We start from the raw sequence: 25,580 nt of genomic DNA, 5'->3' as shown, positions 1-25,580 counted from the left end.
AAAATGGAATTGGATTTCCCCTTTAAAGAGAAATCAAATTTACAAAATAAACACAGCCAGGAGAAGCAACTGGTGACTTTACCTAGGCATTCTCGGAGGAGGTTAAAAAAGTATCTGAACAACTGTGCTCTTCAGAATAGAAAAATTGTGTGCATGTGTGTATAAAATTTTAACTTTATCCTCAAGATTAATTTTGAAAATGTGTGGTTGAACTGAGAATCTAATAATTTATGTTCTTCAACCCTCCTTAGCCTAAGTTGTAGAATGCAGGGAAGATGAGAAATCTAGCTCAGCAGGGGCATGTGGTGTAATCCCTATCTGTGTTATGTAATCTAGAATGCTGGGTTTTCATAGGACAGTCTACATGGTTCTCAGCTGCTGTATTGATCTATTCTATCTTCTTCCTTTTGAACTATAGAATTGTAATAAATGATTTCCGTCTTGGCTAAACACCTGTTTTCATTAAAAATTAACTTTTTAGATGGCAAAACATTTTTAATGGGCATTAACGTGCATGGTGCATTTGCTGCTAGAACTAGTAATCTCTCGAATGTAATGGAATACATCTAAAGGTACCGTGTGTTAGATTACTGATGACACTTTCCTCCAAATATATTATTACTCAGCCCTGGGAACTTAGTTTTGATTTAGTTTTGATGATATCACTACCCAGCTCTGAATTAAATCACTCATGAAAGTTCTACAAGTAACTGTCAAAACAGAATTTCTAAGACTCCATTCAGTTGATCACTGTGTGCACATTTACCTCTGTCAGGATAATTCTACCTTTATTTTGCAAATGCACGCCCACTCAGAAAGCTTTGTTCTAAAATACTCTTTTGCAAGTTTTATATTTGTGTGCCTGAGAATGTGAATGATGTTACTAAACTACTTACATGCCCTGGATTCCTGAGGTGGTGTGATTTTGCCTTTTGAGATAGAGAAATAGGGAAACTTCCAAAGTGTTAAGGGTTACCAAAAAGATTATGAAGATGTGGATTCTTAAAATCTGTATCACCTCTGAAATATTTCGCTTACAGCAGGGACTGGAGTTATGCTCATTTGTCTTTCCCAAGGACATGACCAGCTGTTCTTGTATTAATGCATACCGGTGATTTTGACAACATGGGACAATGATTTTTGGTAATCCCAATGAACAAGACATTTTCCTAGGATGCTACTAAATCCATTTGGGGGGTTGATTTATTAAGAATTTAACTGAATCCTAAATGCTTGCCTGGTAAACTGAGGTGAAATTGAGCTTCAGTGCTGCTAAGCTGGTTTCCTTTCATCGATTATGTGTGAAATTTATGAAAGGATGGGAGGGAAGTGAAGTTAGTGTCTGAGTTTAGTGTTTGTATGCCCATCCCCAGGTTTCAGACGTAATTGGCAAACTCGAATAACAGAACCAAAGATCAATTGTTGCGGATTATTAAAAAAAATGTTAGTAATTTGCTGCTGAATTTGATTTTTTAAATTTTGAAATTCTAAGTTGAGAATAAATTCTCTTTTGGGACCAGAGCGCTTAGGTAATACAGTCGTGGGAAATTTCTCATGTTTTCCACCAATGCCCTTAATAGTGAACTTAAATATTTTGGGGGGAAGTAGGACATTTTTTTGAAACTTAAAATCGTTTAGCAGACTGTGCCTGAATTATTGTTTGTGATCACTTAAAAAGTAAGGTGGAACAGCATGTTTATTAGCCCTGATGACCCAGGTTTCTAATAAATTGTCTATTACAGTGAGTCCCTGTAAAACCAAGAACTTCTGCGTTTGATATGCAGAATGAGGTCAAGGACTAATGGAGACGCTTAAATGATCACAGTTGGTATTTCATGTCCAGACCTAAGTTTCTAAAACAATTGCTTTTCACCTCGTAATGTATGAACTTGTAGGCCATATTAGTGTCTGTCAAAAAGGCTTATCCCCCTACTGAGAAATAAATAAAGCTTTTCATGTCTGGTGGGTGGCCGCAGTGTCTTCTGTGGTTTTGCTGTTGGTGTGCAGGTGTTAACTGTGCTTGTGAGGACACTGCTTAATTCTCAGGGCTGTCCATTCCACATTTTCCTATTTCCCAATCCTACTGTGGAAATAGGATAACCTTGCATAGGTCTTTCTTCCATTCCTTAGTATTTGTTTTTCTGTTTAATAGTTTTTCTTTTGATAAAGCCTCACCCTTTGCAGTAGAAATACTTTCTCAAGTTATGGTATTATATATCTAGTTATGCTTTAGAGTGATCTGAAGGTTTTGCAACTTCCTAGGCTGTGATTCTTTAGCTCACCGAATACAAAAATGGGTTTACTTCACCCCTCATGGAAGTAGACCCAGGTGTGTTCTTGCCTTACTGAGAGGATGAAGTTTGCATTGTCTTTGCTGCAACTAAGCCTGCTTTCAAACTATCACTTTTGTTTGCAAGATCCATTTCGCTCTGCTGTAACAGATTCACCCAGACCCCCCTTTCTTAGGGTCTGGCTGGAAGCTTATCCCTCTGGATCCTTTTCCTATACTGAAGGTGTGACCCGAGTTTCTAGAGGAGATGAAAATAATGCCCTACCTTTCAGATCTCACCTAGGAGATCATTATGTTCTAGGGACTGAATGACCAAGCAGAGTTTTGATTTTCCCTGCATGAACTCCAATCCACTTTTTCTTTCCTATACTTTTTGGAATCAAAATAGTTGAAAGCAACATAGATCAGAAGAAGGTTTTTCTCTGAACACCTTTCTGGCCTACTACTTATAAAACCTTCAATGAGAACGTCACACGCCACATGACCACAGGTATTGTTATCTTCTCCCCTTGACTGGGAGTCTCCTTCATAGCTTAAAGGATCCTGTGATCTGTCCTCGTGCCCAAGATTGGGAAATTCCACCTCTCGCTGTTGAAAGGCCATTGGGCCAGGCAAATCCAAGCCTAAGGTACATTGCCCTTCTAAAGCATTCTTTTCCTCCTGAACAATTTAAGGATGTTTTTGCCTTTCTAACATTAATGAATTGAAGTAAGTAGCCATTTCTTTAGAAACAGGAAGAAAAAAGTTTCTCAAATTAATTAATTGTAAGCAGCTCATCCAGAGAGGAGAGATCACAGAACTCTGATTTTACATTCGACATTTTCCCTTCTTTCCCCCAGAACTAGAGTCCTTTACCTTGTAGGTCCCATCAGGGTTTGAGGATGCAATTTGGCGCGTCCACAAATGTAGCTGGCAAGTGAAAGACAACTTTATTTCACTTATTTTCCAAGTGACCTGGCAAGTGTTAGAGCCTCTGTTAGATTTTGACAATTAACGGGTTGAAAAGAAACACATGCATGGCTATCCAGTAATTTTGATAAATATCTTTTCGGTAGGACTGCTTTCCATTGTGCTTTAAACATTTAATTTTATGAATTTCAAGATATTGTGCTGAGCAGGGTCTGTGTCAGTATCTTTCATCCTTTTTTTTTTTAATCTCACTGCACACTTGAACCTATAGTTAAACTTCAGCAGTATGCTTAACTTGTGTTGATAAAAAAAAAAAAAGAGTGAAAAAAGAATATACTTTGCTTTGATCTTCTTTTGAAAGTAATTTAATGAATGATCTTTAAAAATTTTCATGCACACCTAAGATTCTCTCAAGGCACACCAGTGTGCCTCAGCACACGGGTTGAAAAGCACTGGTCTGTATACAGGATTCAGCAGATTGCAGAGGGCATCCACAGCCTCTGCCAGGTGAATGCCGCCTGCCCTAGAAAGAGGCAGCTGGGTGGGCGGAGGTGAGTTTTCACTGTGGGTTTGCTTTCAGCAGTGCAGTGCTGCTGAGACCTTCAGGCATTGGAACAGGCCGACGGGAGCTCAAATCCTGAGGGCTGTCCTGTGTTAGCTGTGTGATCCTGGGCATCCACTTTGAGAATCACTTCTCTCATCTGTACAATGAGAAGAATGACCCTATAGGGCAAAAGTACCTGACACTGTGCTATGAATGACGCAGTGTGCTGTGTTACTGCTGCTTGTACAATGCCTGCTGCCCCTCCTCCTAACAATGCTGCCAGTATAGCTACTCACCCCAGGTGTTATTCATAGGGGCAGATGGCATTGCACTATCTGTACAGAGTGGGCTGAGAAAATTGCCATAAAACTTATAAGGAACATTTGCTGTGCCACTCTGCAGGTACAGAAAGTTCCAGTCACCCCACAGGGCCACCATGAAGTGCCAGATTCTCTTTTTGGGCTTGCCTAGCCCAGTAACTGCATTTGGACTGAGGGACCTGAAGTTAGCTCAGCCCTACAGCCTCAAAATTATGGGACTGAGATGTTGAAATATATCTCAGTGAACCAGATGCTATTCCCAAGGTTTCCCAGCTAGGCTTTTAAAAAAGACCACATTAAGCTATTTAGGCCTGGTAGGAAAGATGCAACCACTAGAAGAATTTGGGGGATCTCTGATACTTAAGGGGTGACATCCTGGATCCTCATCTCCCCACTTTCCATAGTGACAGCAACAAAACAAAACAACAGACATTTTGTTGCGTACTTATATGCCACTTCATTTAACCCTTCCAGCAGCCTTCTGGGGTGGGTACTAATAGTATCTCAGTTTACATTAGGGGAAACCCAGACTAAGAGAGGTTAAGTTAATCACTCCAGGGAAGTAGAGTTGGGATCAAAACACAGGTAGGCCGACCCCAGAGTCCTGACTTCTCACCACTGCGCTATGTTGCCTGCCTTTGAGATGGCACATGCTACAGAAAGGTGGTTCCAATACAAAATTTTGTGATAAGGGACTCGCTTAAGCCCAAGAGTTTGAGGTTGCTGTGAGCTGTGAAGCCACGGCACTCTACCAAGGGCAACATAGTGAGACTCTGTCTCAAATAAATAAATAAAAATAAAAGTTTTGTGATAATTTTTTCAAGTGCTGAGATGTGACAGAGCAGCTTCTGGCAGCCCTGCTGTGAACCTAGAATTGAAATAGAAGTTGCAGATGAAGCCCTCAGTCCTTGGTTTCTGCAGTTGCCTGGGCCGGAAGTCTGAGATGGGGAGGTCACAAATGCTACTTCGGGGTAACCTAAAGACATAATTTTGGTTTTCTGGAGGGCCAATTTTATCTGGTGAAGTTCTCATGTTTTCAGCGAGGGTGCTGTGGACTCCGAGTCCTCCAAGGGCAAAGTGAGTAACGTGGCTGAGTGTGGCTGACCAGTGTCAGCGGCGTAGGGAGTGGTAAGGCTTGTAGGAGCCCAGCGCTGCCCCTCCCAGGGAGCAGTTGACAGATTTCTGCCAGCTTGGCCTGGGCCTCAGGGTTGCCAATACCTCTGCACTTGCAAGAGGAGCATGGAATCCAGATTTATTTGAGTCTGAAATTTCCTCATTTTAAAATGTTTGGAAATAATTAAAACAACAGAAATGTATCAGCCCATGGTGTGGCCAGACAAGATGTGTTTGTGGAACTAATTCAAACCATGAGCTCCCACTTTGAGCCTTCTGTCAACTGTACGTGGAAACATTAAGTACTAGAAAATAAAAAATATAAGTAGTTTTGTTTTGCTTTTTGTTTGTTTGTGTTGATGGCTGTCAGATTTCTTACAGAGGTTATTATGGCTGTGTATTTCTGGTGTGCATAGATTTGAGGGTCTAAATTTCTGAGTGTTCTTTCTCTCCCTGTCCCTCATTTTTCCAAGATGTTACCTAATATACAAAGTTGAGGGAGGCAGGATGTGGTTTTCTCTCTCGTTTCATGGTGCTCCTTTAACATAAGAGCTTCTTAGTGTGGAGAAATGGGTGACTTCGTTTATGGAGCCTGGAGATTCTCCTGCCTGTGTCACCGATTGGAACTCGAACCAGTCACAAGATGTCTCTCCTGCTATTTGGTAGAAGCGATCTTTGTGCTGAACGTATAGAATGGCGATCTGTTTCTGCAGGTTAGTGTTCTAAGGTGCCATCCGCTGGACAGCACTCATTTTCCTTTTCTGCTGTCGAGCGAGAGCCACCCTAGATCCCAGGGAAGTGCAGTTCCCTGGGGATGGGTTTCTCTGTAGCTTCTGATGCACTGTCATTGGACAAAATCACTGACGCCCTCTCTGGAATTTCTTTTAACCTTTTATTTTCATTGGTTTATAAAAGGATGTAAGCTACACAGTAGTGTGTTCCACTTGGAATGATAATGCAGAAATATAGAAGCAAAATGTAAAGTACCCTCCTTTCCCACCTACACCCATCCCAGATGTAACCATGGGCAACAGTTTGCAGTGTCTTTCCCCCTCCTGTCTCTTTGCATATATGTAAGTACATATACATGTCTTTTTCTTGTTACATAAACTGGGTGATAGTGTATACATTTTTCTGTGACTTACTTTTTCTCCACTTAACTGCATATCATGGAGCTCTTGCCATCTCATTATTCTAGTTATCTTGTTCTTTCTAACATCGCCTAAAATTTGGTAGTATAGATGTATTGTATTTTATTCAGCCATCTTCAAAAGATTGAAGATCTTTCTTTGTATGTCCATATGCACATATGTAAGATTTTTTGGTAGCTAAATTCCTAGAAATAGAACGATTTGGTCAAAAGGGGACGCACATGTTACATTTGGACAGAGCATTGCTGAAATTGCTTTGAAAAGATCCCCCTATGAAATTCATTATCTCATAGGACCTCAAATTACACAGCTGAACATATTCTCTAATTAAAGTATGTCTCACATTGTTACATTGCTTTACTAATTCGGTTGGATTTCAGGTATACAGTGTATCAGAGAGTGACTTTAGAAATAGACTGTGGCCTTAAAATTCCTTGAAAATGCAACATTTCGTTAAAAAGAATTTGCCACTTAAGAGGGTTATGTAAAAACTCTTTAATAAAAAGGTAGCTTATAGAATCAGATTGTTGAAAATTTGTTTTGGGATCAGTTTGGCTGGCCGTGAAACCGTAGACCCCTCCCCGCAGGGATGTGTCATGGATGCCCTTGGGTTTATGGTCAGAGAATTGAGGTTTTGTACAGTCAAAACAGAGACCAGAGGTTCATACTGACCTGGGAAGATTAAGTTAATTTCACTGCTAAAAATCCTGGCCAGGTGTATTTGTAGCTTTAGACTGTCAAATACTTACTTAAGAATCTCTTTTAGAGAATTAGATAATTCAGAGATGCTGTTTATCAAGTTTTATTTACCTGAAGTTAATTTCCATGATAATTAGAAATAATATATAGACAAAGGACTATATAAATTAGAAACTATATGACCATTTAGAGAGATTTGGGGGAAAATACTACAGAAAATCAAGGTCACTGATTCCCATTTTTTTTTCTTTTTTGAGACAGAGCCTCCAGCTATCTCCCTGGGTAGAGTGCCGTGGCACCACAGCTCATAGCAACCTCCAATCCTGGGCTCAAGTGAGTCTCCTGCCTCAGCCTCCCAAGTAGCTGGGACCACAGACACCCGCCACAACGCCCGGCTAGTTTTGGTTGCAGCTGTCATTGTTGTTTTGGCGGGCTCTGACTGGTTTTGAACCTGCCACCTTAGGTGTATGTGGCTGGCACTTTAGCCACTTGAGCCACAGGCATCGAGCCCCCATTTTTTTTTTCAGAAGCGACAGCTTTGGTAGTTGTAATTGCTGCCCATAAGATGAAGTGAATTATTAGTTAATTGGCAGAATTTTACAACATCTGAAAGACTTGGAATCATCTTCAAGTATCACAATATCAGGGTTAGTAAATTTTATGTGTATAAATGGTAAGAAGACGAAGTGTTGTTTCTGTTTTCCAAAGATAGATTCAGTTCTTTCATCTGTTTCTCCAGATCCATTTTTAAGACAAATTCTGGTTAGGTTGGCAGCGACATTCAGATTCCGATTGTATGCCTTCTGCATGTTTATTTTTATAGCACACTGTGAATTGTAGAAATATGGTAGAACTCAATCATTATTTCCTTGGCATTGAAACCTTCCATATTCAAGAAAGTCTGTGCTAGGTTTTTTTTTTTTTTGCTCACAGAAGTGTTACAGGATTTCCCCATTTTCAGACAGATTTCTTTGACAATGTCTAAAAGCACAGCGGAGGGCACCACCTGGTCACTTTTTCAATCTGTGTGGTTCTAGGCCCTGTTGGGGAGAAGGTGGCCCTAGGAAACCAAGTATTTTGAGGAGGGCTTTAATAAAGGGACCCTTGAGAGGGAGTAGACAGGTGTAGGGAACACACTGGGGAGAAGGCCAATTAGGGAGGGACCAGCAATTATCAGGAGCTGTTTCTACTCTAAGGGAGGGGGCAAGAAGGACTATCTGACAAGTGCTGTGTCCTTTTGTAGGCGGACATTGTAATATTTCTACAGGGACCTGGCAGGGGAACAAATAGATCTACCTCACTTTTTTCTTGCCACTGACTCTGACTAGTGACTTTCCTTAGCTGAATACAGAGGGCAAAGAATAGCAGGCAGGGGTGGAAATGTTTGGGGGAGGCAAGTGGCAGACCCCCCTTCCCCCGTCCTATGCCCTCCTGCTCTCCTAGAGCAGAGGTTTGCACAGGTGAGAGGTCAGGCCAGGGTAGAAAGCTTTTGGTCTGGCTTTGTGGACAAAATAAAACTGTAGCTCCAATCACTAAATTTAAACTGAAGTTGGAAAGGTTCCACATGCCACGTGGGCTGGTCCCAGTAAGATCTGTGATGAGCCTTAGAGTAACTTCATTTTATTTATTTACTTTTTGGTAAATTTTTAGTTTCATTTGGAATGGGTTGTGCTTCTTGGGAAATGCATATAATGGGAAGCTTTATGTATTTATCTGATGAATCAAAAATGAAAGCTTATAGATAGGAGAGACAGAGGAATTCATACAGTCTATCAATATGGAATCTGATGCCTAAGGTATAATTCCTTTGCTCTTAATATTTTATGAAAATATTTTATTTAAAATGTCAGGTACCTAGAGGAAGAGACTAGGAGGAAATTAAGGTTATTAACAGTAATTTTCCTTCAAGGAAGTCAATTTAACTGCACCATTAGCATCATTGGGTAGAAACAGACACGTAGTTTCGCATTTGTTCAGCGTGGCAGGAAGACTTGGAGATTTCAGGCTCATTTATTCTCTCGCTTTCTTGGCCCTATTGTTTGAAAAGGTGAGGTCTGCTCCGTTTGGTTTGTGTACTTGTCCTGAATGAACAAGCAGTGAAACTTGATTAGAATCATAAAATCATACTGCTGGAAGGAGCCTGAGAGTTCATTTTTTCTTACCTTCAAATTTTATGGCATAAGAAACCCAAGACACCAGCTATTAGCTGCTGCTGGGGGAGTGACATCACCTCCAACGGGAGGGAGTTACACTCAGTTAATTCATTTTTGCTGTTTACACTGATAGGCGCCGAAGTCTCTGATTCCATGGGCTTCCTTCTCCACTGCCCACTATTTCTGTATTTTAGAGGCAGAGCTGCCCGGGTATCTCTTCCATCACCCACCTTTTGTCTCCGAGGGCTCTGCATTGCTTTTGACTTCTTTTCACTCTATAAACTTTTTCTGTATGAAATGACATTAATTTCTGCAGTTTCGCTCATTCATGAACGAATTCATCGATATATACCTCGAACAAGAGGCTAAGGATGCGTATATCCTGTTGTCTGCTAGAGATCTTGAACATTGAAGTCCCATAGATACTTTGAAATCAAAATGTCCAAAATGGAAGCCCTCAACTTCGCTCCAAACCTGTGTCTCATGCCGGGTTCTCAATCTTCACGCAACAGGTCATCCATGTGTTGAGTCAACCCCTTTAATATCCCTCGGTTTTGTTCACTGTTTCCCCTCTGATTGCTGCTGCCTAGATTTATGTCCTCGTCATTTCGTGCCTTTATTGTTCCAAGAAGTTTTCAGACGTCTCCCTTCACTCTCTCTTTCCCATTCACGCCATTATTCATGTGTTCTCTTGGCGATTAAGTGAGTGTCAGGTACTGTTAACAGTAAGCTCTTGCCATCAGGGGTTTACAGCTTATTGGAGAGACAGACAAATGAACAGCTACTTTATAAGTTTACATATTGCCTCTTGCTGCCGTGCTTCATACTCAGCTAAAATAATCTACAGAAACAAATCTGACTGTAGCATTACCTCTAAAATACTTCCACAGATCCCTATTGCTTTCAGGTTTAATTTGTTTCCCTAATTTGCCAAATGAAAGCCATCCCTGGCCTGACCTCTACAATGAAGTTGTTTTTTTTTTTTACTTATTTTTTTGTTTTAGCTGGCCCAGGCTGGGTTCAAACCCGCTAGCCTGTGTGTATGTGGCTGGCACCCTACCCACTGAGCTACGGGCCCCGCCCTACCATGAAGTTTCAAGTCCTTTATTTGCATTGCCCGTGCTATGCTAGCTCTACTGAAATCCAGGAGCATAAATACGCTGCAGCCACTGTGTCTTGGCTGACTTGGCACTCAATCCTCTTCTCTAGCTAAGTCCTACAGGGCTGTCTAGACCCTGCACCACTGTCATCTTCTCCACAAAGCCGTCCTTGATTTCAATTTCAGTTCAGATTGGGTGCCCCCCTGGATTCCTCCTGTTGAATTGTATGCAAGAAAGCCACATGCTTTTCTGGGGTTTGGAACCATCTGGTACTTCAGTCAGTGTCTCTTAAACTAATGAATGACTAAATGCCATTAGGAAAGTAATCTGATGCATAAGCAAAAGATGTGCCATGCTTATAATAAACTGAAGCCATCTCTAGACTTACAATAAAGGAAAGAAATATTCCATGATGATGTACGTTGGTTGCTGAAAAGTAGCAGAGTGGTCTATTTGGAAAGATGAGTAGGAATTTGAAAATGTTATATTTATTTTTTCTGCTAACAGAAATCCTGATACTATATATTATATTATATTAGTATACTAGATCCAGAGGAGACATTTCCCTGAAGATAATTCGTTGTTTATTCCTGGTGGGCATACACTCACTCCCATGTTGTTCCTGAATTCAATTCGAATGAACTTGTGCTTATTGTTCTTACAGTGTGTTATAAGCCTGAATCAAAGACATTTCCTTACTTCAAACTTGGCTGCATATGTAGGGGAGAAAAGCATTTATTTAATCAGATTATTTTATTAAGGGAGATGCTTAGTAATCTAAAATGCTTTGTATTTATTTTCTTATAGCACTTTATTTTTAAAATGACCTGTGAATACATGAGTGCCAAATAGAGAAAGCAAGAAAGCTATTAATTAATTGGAGAGAAATAGTCTGCTGACTATTGCTTTTGAAAGAGCATCTTACATAGTTCTAAAATCAGGAGGGAGCATTTTCTTACAGCGGTTTGAATCTTGCAAAAAGAGTGGCTTTGGCAATCTTAACCAAGCCCCCCTCCTTGAGCGTGAAGCACTAATAGGGTTTAAGAGGTCTCTTCTTCACAATCGGCATCTTTTTGATTTAGCAGATTTCTTTTAGCTTTGTGTTGAAAAAGTCCTGGCTGAGTGTGTTAATTATCAGATATATCATTATTCAAATTTCAGTCGAGACAACATTTAGGAGGATTATAATTTAGTTATTGCAGCTGCTCAGAAAATACTTCTCCATAACACTTGGAAATACAAATAAAAGAATATTTCTTTTTATTTAGAGCACTTTTGGACCTGTGAGGCCCTTTGAGAATCCTAAGCCTGGCCTCATTCTGTCCATTTTTCATTCTCTTTGAGAGACTATCAAAGCAACTGGTTAAAGTTTCTCTCTAAATGTCATAAATAACATACAGGGATTTCTTGTGTAGTTACCAAAGGGAAAGAAGGACATTTGAAAGCCCGGACGATTTGGGTATCAATGCATACCCTGATGATGATTCTGCTGGACTCCAGCGCCCTCGAACGCTCCTGTTACAGGCTGATGGTCATTTTCTCAGCTTGAGTTTTGGAAACATGGCAGACTTACGGTTTTCCATAAAGATTGGTAACCTGTGGGAATACACTCTTTGATTTATAGCTGCAGATGCCTTTTTGAAAACCTCTGGAAATGTTCCACTTTTTGCCAAACCAAGGTGTTCCCTCCCAGCCGTGTTGGAAAACTGAAGGCAATAATTAGCTGAAAGGCAAACCTCACTTGTCAACGGGGTTTTTGGTTGAGAATATCTCAGGAGGTGAGAGCAGCCTTTTTAAGGGCAGGAGGGATGAGGCAGTGCATCCAAGTGCCAGTCAGTTACCACTTCTTACCTTCACACAAGGTGTGAGACCTTCAGAGAGGAGGATTCTCACACACACACAAACATGAATGACAGTTGGAGACGGCAGATGCTTTGAAGAAATGGAGTCAATTCTTTGATATTTTTGAAGCTTTACAGGTGGATTTGCAATGTTTTTGAATGATATGATTTCCCAGACCAAAACCCCAGCAACCACTGTAGTCCAGCAGCACGTCCTGGGTCTTGTAAGTGAAGCCCTGTTTCATTCTCTCAGCCCTTCTGCAGGTCAAGTGTCATCACCACTATTTGATACTGAGTCAACTGCGTGGTTAAAGCACTTCACTGAGGGTCATGTGGTTGATCGGTGGTGTGGGCAGCCTTCAAAATGATGTTGACCTGAATCTGCACGGCTGCCTCTGTGGCTGTGTGCTCAGAGAAAAGGCCACGTGAGGACACAGTGAGAAGGCGGCAGTCGTCAGGCCAAGGAGAGAGGCCTTGGGAGACACCAAGCCTGCTGGCACCTTGACCTTGGACTTGGAGGCTCTAGAACAGTGAGGAAATGCATTTCTGCTGTTGAACCACCCGCAGGGTGTTTGGGTTTGGCAGTCCTGGCTACTGCGTGGAGTCTCTTACATGCTGCTGAATGCAGTCCTACTTACAAGGAAACCAAAACAAATGACAATATTATAGCCCAAACTAACTAAGCGGTTTTAATTGTTAGCTTTTTTTTTTTTTTTTACATGAATGCCGTTCCCATGGTGCTTTTGACCTTATACTTCCCTTCTTCTCTTTTTTTGTCCCATGTCACTGTACCCACACACTTTCTCTGGGATCCCTGACGTTAGGTTGTCTTTTCTTTCTTTTTCTTTTTCACCTTTTTTTTTTTTTTTGAGTATCACCAGCTCACAGCAGCCTAAAACTCTTGGCTTTAAACAATCCTCTTGCCTCAGCCTCTTGAGTAGCTGGGACTGCAGGCGCCCACCACAGTGCCCGGCTATTTTCTTTTGTCATAGTTGTCCTTGTTTAGCAGGCCTAGGCTGGGTTGGAACCTGCCAGCCCCGGTGTATATGGCTGGTGCCTAAACACTGAGATAAGGGGGCTGAGCCTTTTTTTAAAACAAACTTTGAATTGCTGTTTTAAGGTTGCCTATTTTTCTGTCCTCATTTGTCTGCGTAATATTTAATATATATCAGGCAATTTAACCAGTGATAAATAATCAGTAAAAATGTGTACTCTCTTATCTCTTCAAAATAGTAATTTTGCTATCTCTACATATATTCCTACTTTCAGAAGGTGATTTTTGTCTAGAGTTGGCTTAGTTTGCAAGGTATTTGCCTTCATTGAGCTTTCGGGAGAGTTGATTGGTTTATAGGCAGAGATTAAATAAATCATGTATTTCTTTATCTATTTATTGATAATTTATATTTAACTTTCAGTTACTTCTCTGAGGAGTCTTAGTATTGGAACATTTCATGTGAAATGACCTTAAATATTTTTCCATAACAAAGAACTCGAATCATTACCTCATTTGTAATTTGATAAGTGTTATGTGCCCGTGGAATGTCTCTGCTGTCAACCTCCGTCCTGGAGTAATTTTCTAAAACAAAATAAAAATAATTTGGGCTCTTTTTTTTTTTCTTAACATATTAATAGCCATCCAGGAATATTTTAATTTCTCTTCAGTTAGTGCTTTTTCTTTGTACTATGTTTTTGTGCAGAGAAAAAATGATCCTCAGACTCTCATTAAGTGAGGTGTGTTGTTTTGCTTATTTGATGCCTGTCAGGAAAAAAACCCAACCACACAATAGAGTGTTACAGCTGAGTTGTTTTATTTATTAATTATAATGTAAATTTATCACTGATCTAGAAATGAAATATTTGGGGTTGGGATTACGAAACAGGAAATGTACCTGCTGAATAATTGATATTCAGGACATTTTGAATTTAATATAAAGATTGGACATAAAGATATCTTGAGTAGAAGGCATTACATCCATATGCTTTATATGTCAAATGAGTAAGTTAATTCTTCTTTTACACAATATTATTGTTACCATTTAAGCTTTTTAAGCAGTATGGGGCTGTTTTGTTAGTTAGGTCATTTATAAATTTGGCTGTTGAGGTATGATGTATTTTGTTTAAAACATCCTACCCCAAGCCTGACATGCCTGCAACACAAAGCAGAATGAAGTAGTAGGATGCCTGGACTCCTTTACTTTTGTGTAAGACATCACAGTGATTCACCTGAGCTCATAGGGTCGTTTGAGTTTATTTGAATACATTAATTCTGAGATGTTTTGCTTTTTGAAGTGGTTATAACTCATTCTCAGTTTTTAAGTCAGATTGGTACAGTTGCTAGCACACAGTAGGTTCTTTTTCTTTCTTTTTTTCTTTCTTTTTTTTTTTTTTTTAAAGACAGAGTCTCACTTTATTGCCCTCGGTAGAGTACTGTAGCGTTACAGCTCACAGCAACCTCCAGCTCCTGGGCTTAGGTGATTCTCTTGCCTCAGCCTCCCGAAGTAGCTGGGACTACAGGTGCCCACCACAACACCCAGCATTTTTTTGTTGCAGTTTGGCTGAGGCTGGGTTCAAATCCGCCACCCTCGGTTTATGAGGCAGGCACCCTACCCACTAAGCCACAGGTGCCGCCCACACACAGGAAGTTCTTAATGTCCTAAAATTAATATGTCAGATGAGAATGGTGGCCACATGTTATTATTCTAATTTCTCCCTTATTTCATGGTTTTGTATATCCTATTTTGGATTTGTATGCATTCTGCTCTTTCTAAAATTGGTAGCTAAGCAATGCATTTTTTAACATTAATTATCAAGTTTTGTCTTACTCTTAAATTTCATGTGGTTATGTAAGGCAGCCTAAATGGGCATTATCTACCTTGCTGACACCTACTTTCCTGGTCGAAAATATGTTGACCTTCACTGTAACCTTGACATTTAGGATAGTTGACTAGACTCTGAAAAGATAAAGCCCAGTGTGATTGTGAATGCCCGTTTGTATAAGATGCTCAATTACATAATAAAAATAATTCAAAAAATTGTCAAGCTATCAGAAAGTTTTATACAGGATTGGTCTTAGATAGCCCAGAGTAGTTTATTTCCAGAAGATTCCTTCTCTTAGCTGAAGGTTGGGTGTATAGTCCTGAGGATATGACAACTCCTTGGGTGTTATAACCACAAGACACAGGAATGGCTCTTTTCTTCCTTTGAACTAAGTGATATGTTGAAACTTTTTAATTTGAGGGATATCTGAAAATGTGTCCATTGTGTGACTTAATTCATAATGTAAGAGATGATATGAATTAAATTATCATTGAAATTTTTACCCTGCCAGCTTTGTTCACTTTGATCTTACGACCTTACAGAGAGTGAGGTGAAGTCATCAGGATAATAAGAAAAAAGGATAGCCTGAAACTCATTTATCTAGACGGGAAGGGATCCCACGTAGAAAACAGCTTTTTAAAAGTTACTCTCAAGTGCAGCATCAGTACCTGGGAAGGAAACTAACATTCATCAAGTGTCTTGTAAAGGTCCAGAACTCTGCCAGGCATGATCATTTGGGAGGAAGTTTAGCAAATGTACCATGAGAACTGTGTGGTCCTGTCTTTGCCGCTGACTTTCTTCCTCATGCTTTACATCTGTCTTGTGAGATAGGTGGTGATATCTTCCTTCTACAGAGAAGGAAACGCAGGCTCATTTAATAAATTTATTTAGAGCCCCATAACTAGCTTGAATCTGGAGTCAGACACTACTTGGTATTCCAGTCTCTTCCTCCTTCTCCACGTGGCTGTCCCTTCCAAGTCTGTCTGTCTTAGCTACCTAGTTGATGGTTTTAACCAAGTGGGCTGGTTGCTTTCATATGGAATGAGCTCAGGTTCAGGGCATGAGTGGTGAGGTGAGAGGCTCTGAGAGAAGTGACCACAGCTGGCCGTGGCCCTGGCTGACTGTGTGTCCTTGAGCAAGTCATCTCCCTTACCTGTCTCAGTTGCCGTATCTCTCGAGGGCTTAGTCTGCAGAACTCTTTCACATGCACTCTTTTATCCTTGTGAAGTATCCACTTTGTCTCTACTCATACTCTGTGTTGAAGTCTGCTTGGTTTTATTACTAGTGCCAGTTGGGTTCTCTTTTGCTGTTTGTATGGTATAACTTTTCTTATCTCTCCAAACTCTTTGTGTATTTCTACACATATTTAAATTGTGTCTCTTAGCCAAGTATGAGTGTGGTGGTGTGTACCTGTAGGGCCAGCTACTCAGGAGACTGGGGCAGGAGGATTGGTTGAGCCCAGGAGTTGCAGGTTATGGTGAGCTATGATCATGCCACTGCGCTCTAGCCTGCATGACAGAGTGAGGCTTTGCCCTCCAAGCACACACACACACGCAGTATACACACATGATGCCAAAAAATGTATGTACACTTTAAGAAAGGAAAATTCTAACAGTCAAGTCACATTTGACTTCTGTAATTATAAGAGCTATGTGGGTCATTACAAAAGTTTTGAGATACACAGATATCAAGAAACTTAAAATCCATGCAGATAGAAACTGATGAAGCGCTCCCAGCAACCCCAATAAGCCACTCAAGGACACTGTCACAGGTGAGTCTGCAAGGACGCTGTCACAGGTGAATCTGCAAGGACGCTGTCAACCATGTTTCTCAGAATAATGGACCACACCACAGTCTGTCTCAAAACTTTCGTAGTGGCCTGCATGTAAGATATAATATACGAGATACGTTTTTAGTATATATTGAGGATTTTAATTTTAATGCAGTTTTTTCCTTTTCTTTTTAAAATTTTTAATTTGCTTTTTTTTTTTTTTTAGTTCTTTCCTTTCTTAAAATTTGTATACATTTTTTGGCACCCGCCGTATGTATATAAATTGTAAAGTCTGTCTCTTTTTGAGAGCATATAGTTGATTCTTTTAAAACAAGTCTATTCTGACAGTTTTGGCTGCTTTGATGGAGGGTATAGTACATTTATTAAGAGTAGAGTATAAATGTCTAAACCCAACAATTAAATGAGGTGAAGGCTGTGTCCAACCAGTTTGATGTAAACATTCCAAATTGTATATAAAATCAGCACATTGTACCCCATAAATGCAGTAATGTACACAGTTATGATCTAGTAAAAAAATGAAAATATATAAAGTTGTTGATACAGTTACGTTCTGCGGTCAAAGTTTTATGGGGCATATTAAATTTTCACTTTGATTTTCTACAGCTTCTCAGTTTTCTTTCAGACTTAACTTTATGAAAAAACCATCTTATATAGGTTGGACACTTATTATAACTGCTTTGTTGAATGGTTCACACTTAGTAAGACACAAACAGAAAATAATCTTTATTCTTCTCTCTACTTTGGGATATTATTTTTTGGTAGGTCTTACAGCTTTTGAGTCATTCTCAAGTATTGGAACAACCTAATTTTCAAACCCTGGAAAAGTGTAGTACAATATAAATCAGCCCTTCCCTTCTCCCCTCCGTCACAGCTTCATCCTTCTTCCGTCCTGGGGCCTGAGCTAGGCTTAGTGGTCAGCAGTGAGGAGGACAGAGAGTTTCTAATTTTCCTCTCCTCTGTTCACCTCCTTCTACCTGCTGTCTCTGACTCTTCCATTACTGGCAGATGGGATATAAAAAAGGAACAGGTCTCTTGTCTGTTTGCTTCCTACCTTGGGCCAGTTCTCTCTCATGCACCCGTGATGGATTCTTTAGAGATCTCTGCAGAGTCCATTGGCTCATGTCATTATTTTATGTGGGCACTGCAATCCTTGGGTGACCACTTGTGACCTTCAATTTCTGTCCTTCAGTGGTATGTCACTGGAATGTCCCTGTGTAGGTGGCCTACTTGGGTTGAGACCTTCCAGGATCACGTGCTTCTGACTACCTCCCGTTATTCACTTGGTCCCCAGAAAACTCACATCTTCGTACCATCAGACTCTCAAGCATAGCCCATGCCCACTTTTATTGAGGCTCTGTAGCGGTGTTCTATTGCAGCTGGCAATACAGATAACTTGTGGGGGCTCCAGTCTCACACAGGTCCCACAGAGTTTATGCACTGAGGCCAGTGCCCCGCCAGGGAATAGAATATCCACTTCTCTCATGGCAGAGGGCCTCAGTTAGCCGTGTGTGTGTGTGTGTGTGTTTGCACTTTATCTGAGCTAGAATGAGACTTTCCTGCCATGCAAGTTCTTCTGATAGGAGGACTTTGGAGTGACCTTGGGCCTGTGGGCATGTGAAGGGAACTCATCGCATTGTCTTTAGCATTGAGACTTAGCTGAAAATCTGAAATCATAGGAAAATTCCTGTTCTACTTTAGAAGAATGTAGAGATTATTGGCTTAATAGTAAGTCAATAATCAACACAGTAAGTGTCAAACCTCTAGCTACATTTATAATTTGTGAACTGCCACCCTCTATAATCATTTCCCTTCACAGTAATGAGAAAAACTGAGCCCCAAATAAGTGCTTAATGGATCAGCTCATGGTGATTGCAGGATATTGGTCTCTGGGGAAGGTAAGGGTGACCAATATAATAAGAGGAATGAGGTTTCTAATCTGCAACAGATTTTGACTGATTTGGTTAGATAGTTGGTCACTTAAGTGGAAAAAAATAGAATTTAGAACTGTTGTTAGCTTAGTCAAACTAGTTGGTCAGGTTGGACTAGGTAGATAAAGGGGATTGACAGGTACCTCTGCTGGCGATATCTAAAGAGTGCACACACTTACACACACACATATATATATATATAGATATTACATTTTTTGTATATATTATATAAATATATACATGTCTATGTATTTAAGTATATATACAGTGTATATGAGTATATATGCTTCTGTGCCTATATATACACACATGGATATTTTATAGTCCTAATATAGCTGCCAGAGAAAGAAGTGGCATGTAATATAAAAAATAAATTTTAAGATTTGCCAAAGAATAAATAGAACAGATAAAGGAGAATGGTTTGGAGTAAGAAACAGATAATTTTCCTTAATTTTTGGAGTACGTACAGATGACTATAAAATGTGTGTATCAGAAAAGAATGTATACATCCAGGTATTGGTTAGTTTATTTTGAAGTAGAAAACAACCTTAAAACCTAAAGCATGATTTTGTACCATAATCTATGGGTGACAACGTAAGTCATTTTAGAGTTTAGGCATTTAGTTTTAACTAGTGTTAGTTATCAGTATATTTAAAAAATATGTTAGCAGGCATAGTTTATTGTACAGTAGTACTCTGTGTGAATAAAAAGAATGCATTTCAGTAGTGTCTAAGATTTTTTTTTTTATTGCCCTCGGTAGAGAGCTGTGGCATCATAGCTCACAGCAACCTCCAACTCCTGGGCTTAGGCGATGCTCTTGCCTCAGCCTCCTGAGGAGCTGTGTGGCACCTGCCACAATGTTGGGCTATTTTTTTGTTGCAGTTTGGTCGGGGTTGGGTTTGAACCCACCACCTCGGTATATGGGGCTGGCATTCTACCCACTGAGCTTCAGGCGCCACCCAGTGTCTTAAGATTTTTAAAAATAGTTTTGGAGCTTATGAAGGTAATGCATGATCGTTCTAAAAATACAGGAGACTTACAGAGAAGGCAGAAGTGCCCTTAATCTGTAAGGTATCCGTGACAGGCCACAGTGAGAATCACCAGATTCGTTTTTGTTTATTGATACTTCTTTTTCTTGAGTGATGAAAAATTAGTCTTTTCATGGTGGAACTTCCTTTGATCTATATTTAATCAGCTCACTTTTTTTTTTTTCCTGTTAAAAACCAGTAAGAATTCCTTTCATGGCTAGACTTTGTATGTAAAAAGCTGTACTGAGATTGTGTCCAATGTAATCAGAAACCTACTAAATATAACTCCTCAAACTTTATTTGTGGATAGATTTTTGTATAATTCTTTGAGCCTTAGTTAGATGTTAAGAATTGCTTTAGGATGCAGGAAAAGAAACAAACTGGTGAATAATAAGGAGGAATTTTGACACTTCCACCTGCTCTTTGTTCTAGCCCTGGAATTGCCTATGGCAGTTAATTTAATGTGGACCTCAATATTTCATTTTGTAAATGGGCCAGTGTCTGTCTGATTGTGGGGTGAAATGCAAGGGGGAATATAAATACTTTTGGCCTAGTTTTTCAGGGTATACTTTAAGCAAGGTAAGCATTCATATAAGAGTCCTAATTTGCTAGAAAGCTTAGCGTTTTGAGTGAGAGGTTTAACAAGAAGTTTATACAGAGTTCTACTTTGAATATTGTTAGATGTTATCTTTGTGAAAGTGTCTTTTTCCTGTTTCTTTCTTCTTTTTTTTGAGACAGAGTCTTACTTTGTCACCCTCGGTAGAGTGCTGTGGCATCACAGCTCACAGCAACCTCCAGCTCCTGGGCTTAGGTGATTCTTTTTTAAAGATGAGGTCTTGCTCTTGCTTAGGCTGGTTCAAACTCCTGAGCTCAAGCAATCCCCCTTACGTCCCCACCCTCACCCCCACCCCCACCTATGCCTCCCAGAGTGCTGGGATTATAGGCGGGAGCCATTGCGTCCAGCCAAGATCATAATTTTTTTTAAGATCTGTGTATGGAAAATCTTTAAATAATAGATAACTAATGGAAAGGGGGAGGGAAAATGGAAACATGTTTTCACCTAATAACTATCTCAAAACAAGCTTGGCTTTTAACACACTTTCAATTTTTTTTCAAATAGGATAATTTTTGTCATAGAAATGATAACTTTGAATAATACTCTGTGTTACACAATGGAAGGTTAATTTGCAATGGCAGTGCAAAGCAGCTACACTGCAGTTAATTTTTTCATCTATGTATGCATGTCATAAACTGCACATACTGTGTAAAAATAATTACCAAATGTTTCGGGGGTGGTAGGTCTATTTCTTCTCTGTGAGAATTTATGAAGTTGTTAAATTAGGTTCTTGGGGGGAGCCATTAACAGTTTATCTCACTATGATGTTTACTGCATAAATATTTTCACTAAGGTTTTCATCAGCTTCAAAGAGGTATTATTTATTCAGTGAAAAGTGTCAGGAATGTATAGCAATATGCATTCATATATTTTTTTTTTTTTTGCTATTTAGTGTTTTTTTCCCTTTTTAGCTCAAATGAATCTATTATTTTAAAATGCTTTAATCGCTATGGTATATTATATGCATACAAGCAGGGGGTTTTATTTGTGACCCCCCTCCCTCCCAGGGGTCAGGAGGTCAGTGCTACGTGTTATTTAAACATAGGTGGAGAGCCATGGTGTTTGTACGTAGGGAGGAGATTATCTGATTTCAGCAAAACTGAATCCATAGACTCATAAGTTTCCTTTTATCATTTCTAGGTTGTACAAGTACATGGTAAACATTAAAAAAAAGCCTACTATGGGTACATATATAGAACCTTTGTAAATCCTTCCAGCTCAGGGTGAACTATGTGGGCCATGCCAAACCACCCTGGTTCATGACAGGGGCATACGGTATTTGTATTTGAGGTCACAGTGGAACCTCCCCTTGCATATGCTCTTGAGGCCTTAGACGGCACTTAGTTCCTGCTAATGTGTGTGTGCAGCTTGTAAATAGTATTTCAATAAAGGCCAAAGTGAGGAAGCAGCGCAGAAAACTGAGAGCCGACCTTCCTGGGTTTTAATATCAGGTCTGCCACGTATTAGTAACTTGGGGTGAGCTTTTTAGCATCCTCCGAACTTACCCACCTTATCCTCCCCTGAAAGGGGAGGCGCTGTGAGCAACCCGGGAGCTGGGAAGCCTAAATGGCAGGCCGAGGGGGAGTGAGCACCTCGCCCTCACCACGCGTGATTGCTGACCCTCCAGTGGAGTGCTTTTTTGCTCGTGGACGTTTGACCATTGACTATGTCATGCTAGGTCAGTTCAGACGGCTCATTATCATATTTCTAGAAGTGATGCTGACAGATTTTCTTTTCTTTCTGAGGGCTTTGTGCTTTTCATAAAGTCTCTTGGAACAGTAGTTGCTGTGTGGTTTTGCTCATTCATTCATTCAGCATCTGTTATTACGTCTTATTAAATACGCATGCCAACTTGCTGAGCTCTAGGCCTTTATGTGGTACCAAGACAGATCACCAGATAAGGGAGAAATTACTGCAGAATTTCAAGTCCCACAGAAGGCCCTCTTCCTGATAGAGGCAGAGAGGCAGCGTTTGGGTTAGGCTAGCCATTAAGACCTCAAGAAATATATCATTGTGTTCTTTTCTGTTTTTTAGTGATGTTGCTTTTTCTTTCTTTCTTTCTTTTTCTTTCTTTTTTTTTTTTTTTTAAGACAAAGTCTCACTCTGTTGCCCCAAGCTAGAGTGCCATGGCATCATAGCTCACAGCAACCTCAAACTCCTGGACTCAAAGGATCCTCCTGCCTTGGCCTCCCTAATAGCTGGCACCACAGGCATGTGCCACAGGTCTAGCTAAGTTTTCTATTTTTAGCAGAGGCAGGGTCTCACTATTGCTTAGATTGGTCTTGAACTCCTCCTCCCACCTCAACCTCCCTGAGTGCCAGGATCACAGGTGTGAGCCACCTGGCAAGGCTGATGTTGCATTTCTGATGTTTAATCTAGCCATCCTCCTAAATATCTCTTTTTCTTTGTTGATACATGTGGGTTTTGAACACTGTCGTAAATGAGAAGATTCCCCATTTCTTTGGTTATTGGAATAGCATTGCTGTCTCTTTTGCCGTCAATTCTCATTTTCATCTTTAATATGAGCGCGTGGGGGTCCAGGTACAGTGTGGCCTGGTAGACTGACGTGGCCTGCTGTTTTTGATGGTTTTCCTTTCTCCCTTAAGCCTGTTGGCCTCTTAGTGCCCAGCGGCCTCATGTTGACAAGTGGAAACTGTTGATGAAGTCAGCAGTGCTGATGTAACTGGACAGTTACATGGAGCATCCTAGTTTGTTGAACTAGGACCAACTTCTGAGAACACAGAGGAGGAAAATAAGTTACATCTGGTATTTATTAGAATCTTTTTGGCTGTGAATTCTAGAAAACAGCAGCTTAAACTCACAGGAGTTTGTCAAACCTAATATGAAAGGCAGACTTAGAAATCCAGGCATTTGGGCAGATGTAGTGTTGTGGCAGTGCCAACAGAGGGCCAGGCTATTTCTGCCTTCCTTCCCATAGTATCTGCCTTTTGTACTGGTAGTTGTGAAATGGCTCTTCACCTTCAGCAGCTGTTCCCAGGGAGGAGGGAAGGAGACGTGTTTCTCTCAGAGGATGCACTTTCTCCCAGTCTTGCCTTTTGCAGGTCATGGATTAAAATTTTGTCACGTGGCTGCCCCTAGTTCCAATAGAGTTTCCTTAGTCTGGTTATCGGTTATGAATATTGACGAGACAACTGGGTGTGACTGGCGTACCTGGGAGTTTTATTTTTGTCACTTTTAATGGCTTTAGTCTTAGGTTTCATGATGTAGTGAGTATCAATGGCTATGTTATCCACTCATTTACTTGACAAATATTTATTAAATCCATAAATCCATACCATTTCCAATTTAATAAAACTAGACCTCTAATTATGGCTGGGTGAAATAAAAAAAGGTATCTGTAAGTATGGGTGTAAGCTCATGAAAGTTTCTCTTAGTTCATGCAGTAAATTGCTGTAACTGTGATTTATTTCCGAAGTGAAAATAACTGAATTGTGTTTCGCTGACCTCCATCATGTAGCTCATTCACAGTTATTATCCACATGCTCCCTCCTCTGACCCTCAATCCTTTCACCAATAAATTTGGAAGTCGGCCTCATAAGACTGAGGAGCTCTGGGTTTCCCATAATACTCCCTTCCCAGCTTTTGTATGTTTACTCATTAAGTCACACCAATTTCCTTTTCAGAATTTGGCATAGTTTCTTTATTGGAAAGAAAACAGGCCAGGAAAACTCGAAAAAGAAAATAGAAAATGATGAACTCGTTTTGCCCCCCTTTTTGTTTTTAATCATCTCATCTCGTGTTAGGACTCGGTGTTGGGTCTTGGTGTGTCTTCTGTTCTGAGGGACCTAAGTTTGTTCTTGCACCTCGTTTATCTTTGATGTAGGCTTAGCACAGCTTTGCACATGGTCTCCCCTGAACTGAGACATAAATCCTGCCTTTTATTTTATCTTCACAGTCAGGTTTCCAGCAGTGGTGTCTGGCAGGGTCAGTAAGTCAAATTCCGAGGCTGTGAAGATGATTTCACTCAGCCTGTCACTTCACCTGCTTATTTGGGAAAGCTGGCTCTCGCTTCCTGTGGCCTTTTTATGTGTCTTTCACATTTTAGCCGAGCTCAGTGGTATGATCTATGGAGCACCCATCTTTTAGCTATTTCCAAGTGACAGATCACTCAGTGTAAGCAGGTAGAAGATCTCATCTGTGATCCCAAAGTTTGGCCTCAGGAAAGGATCATTTTTGGTGGTTGTTTTTAATTGTTTCTTCTGCAGCTGGGTGCAGTGGCTCACACCTGTAATCACAGCACTCTGTCAGGCCCAGGTGGGCGGATTGCCTGAGCTCAGGTATTCTAGACCAGCCTGAGCCAAGTGAGATCCTGTCTCTACTAAAAGTATAAAAACCAGCCAGGTGTAGTGGCACACGCCTGAAGTCCCAGCTTACTCAGTAGGTTGAGGCAAGAGGATTGTTCAAGCCCACGTGTTTGAGGTTGCTGTGAGTTATGATGCCATGGCACTCTACCCAGTGTGACAGAGTGAGACTCTGTCTCAAATAAATAAATAAATCAAACTTGTTTATTATTTATTTATTTATTTGTTCATTTTTGAGACAGAATCTCACTTTGTTGTCTTTGGTAGAGTGCTGTGGCATCATAGCTCACAGCAACCTCACACTTTGGGGCTTAAGTGATTCTCTTGTCTCAGCCTCCCAAGTAGCTGGGACTACAGGTGCCCACCACAATGCCTGGCTATTTTTTTGGTGTGGTTGTCATTGTTGCTTAGCTGGCCTATGCTGGGTTTGAACCCATCAGCCTCGGTGTATGTGGCTGATGCCATAACCACTGTGCTACAGGCACTGAGCCAACCTCTTGTTTAGAAAGGTTTTTGTTCATGAAACAGATCACATTGATATTAATTATAAGTTATCCATTTCCCTAGTTACATTAACTAAAGGCATATTTAGTTATTATTTTTTAAGACTTTTAAAAATTTACTTTTTGTTATTTTTGTTGCAGTTTGGCCGGGGCTGGGTTTGAACCCACCACCCTTGGTATATGGGGCCAGCACCCTATTCACTGAGCCACAGCCACTGCCTAAAGGCATATTTAACTACCAACAATTTCTGACAAGCATGAGATAACCAGTACTCCTATGTTGATATCACTTAATTCAAAGCAGAGATACTTGAAATAATAAAAAAAATACAGAAGCTTTATTGCAAGTAAATATATACTTGTTATTTAGCTTTGAAAATATTGAAAACAGCAAAGTTGTGATATTTATGATCTGTGCATTTCTTTCTATATTTTCACTCGTAATTTTCTTCTT

At 40.3% G+C, this 25,580-nt stretch overlaps 1 protein-coding gene across 1 annotated transcript in view; it reads left to right on the top strand.

Annotated features, from left to right (window-relative positions):
• Nucleotides 1-25,580, top strand: part of PLCB4 (phospholipase C beta 4) — a 402,004-nt gene that overhangs the window by 979 nt on the left and 375,445 nt on the right. The gene's annotated exons all lie outside the window — the stretch shown is intronic.

The sequence above is a fragment of the Otolemur garnettii genome, unplaced genomic scaffold (assembly GCF_000181295.1).
Source record: "Otolemur garnettii isolate 467f Iridium unplaced genomic scaffold, OtoGar3 scaffold00025, whole genome shotgun sequence".
NCBI classification, from domain to species: Eukaryota; Metazoa; Chordata; class Mammalia; order Primates; family Galagidae; genus Otolemur; species Otolemur garnettii.
This window is presented reverse-complemented; position numbering and strand designations above follow the sequence as displayed.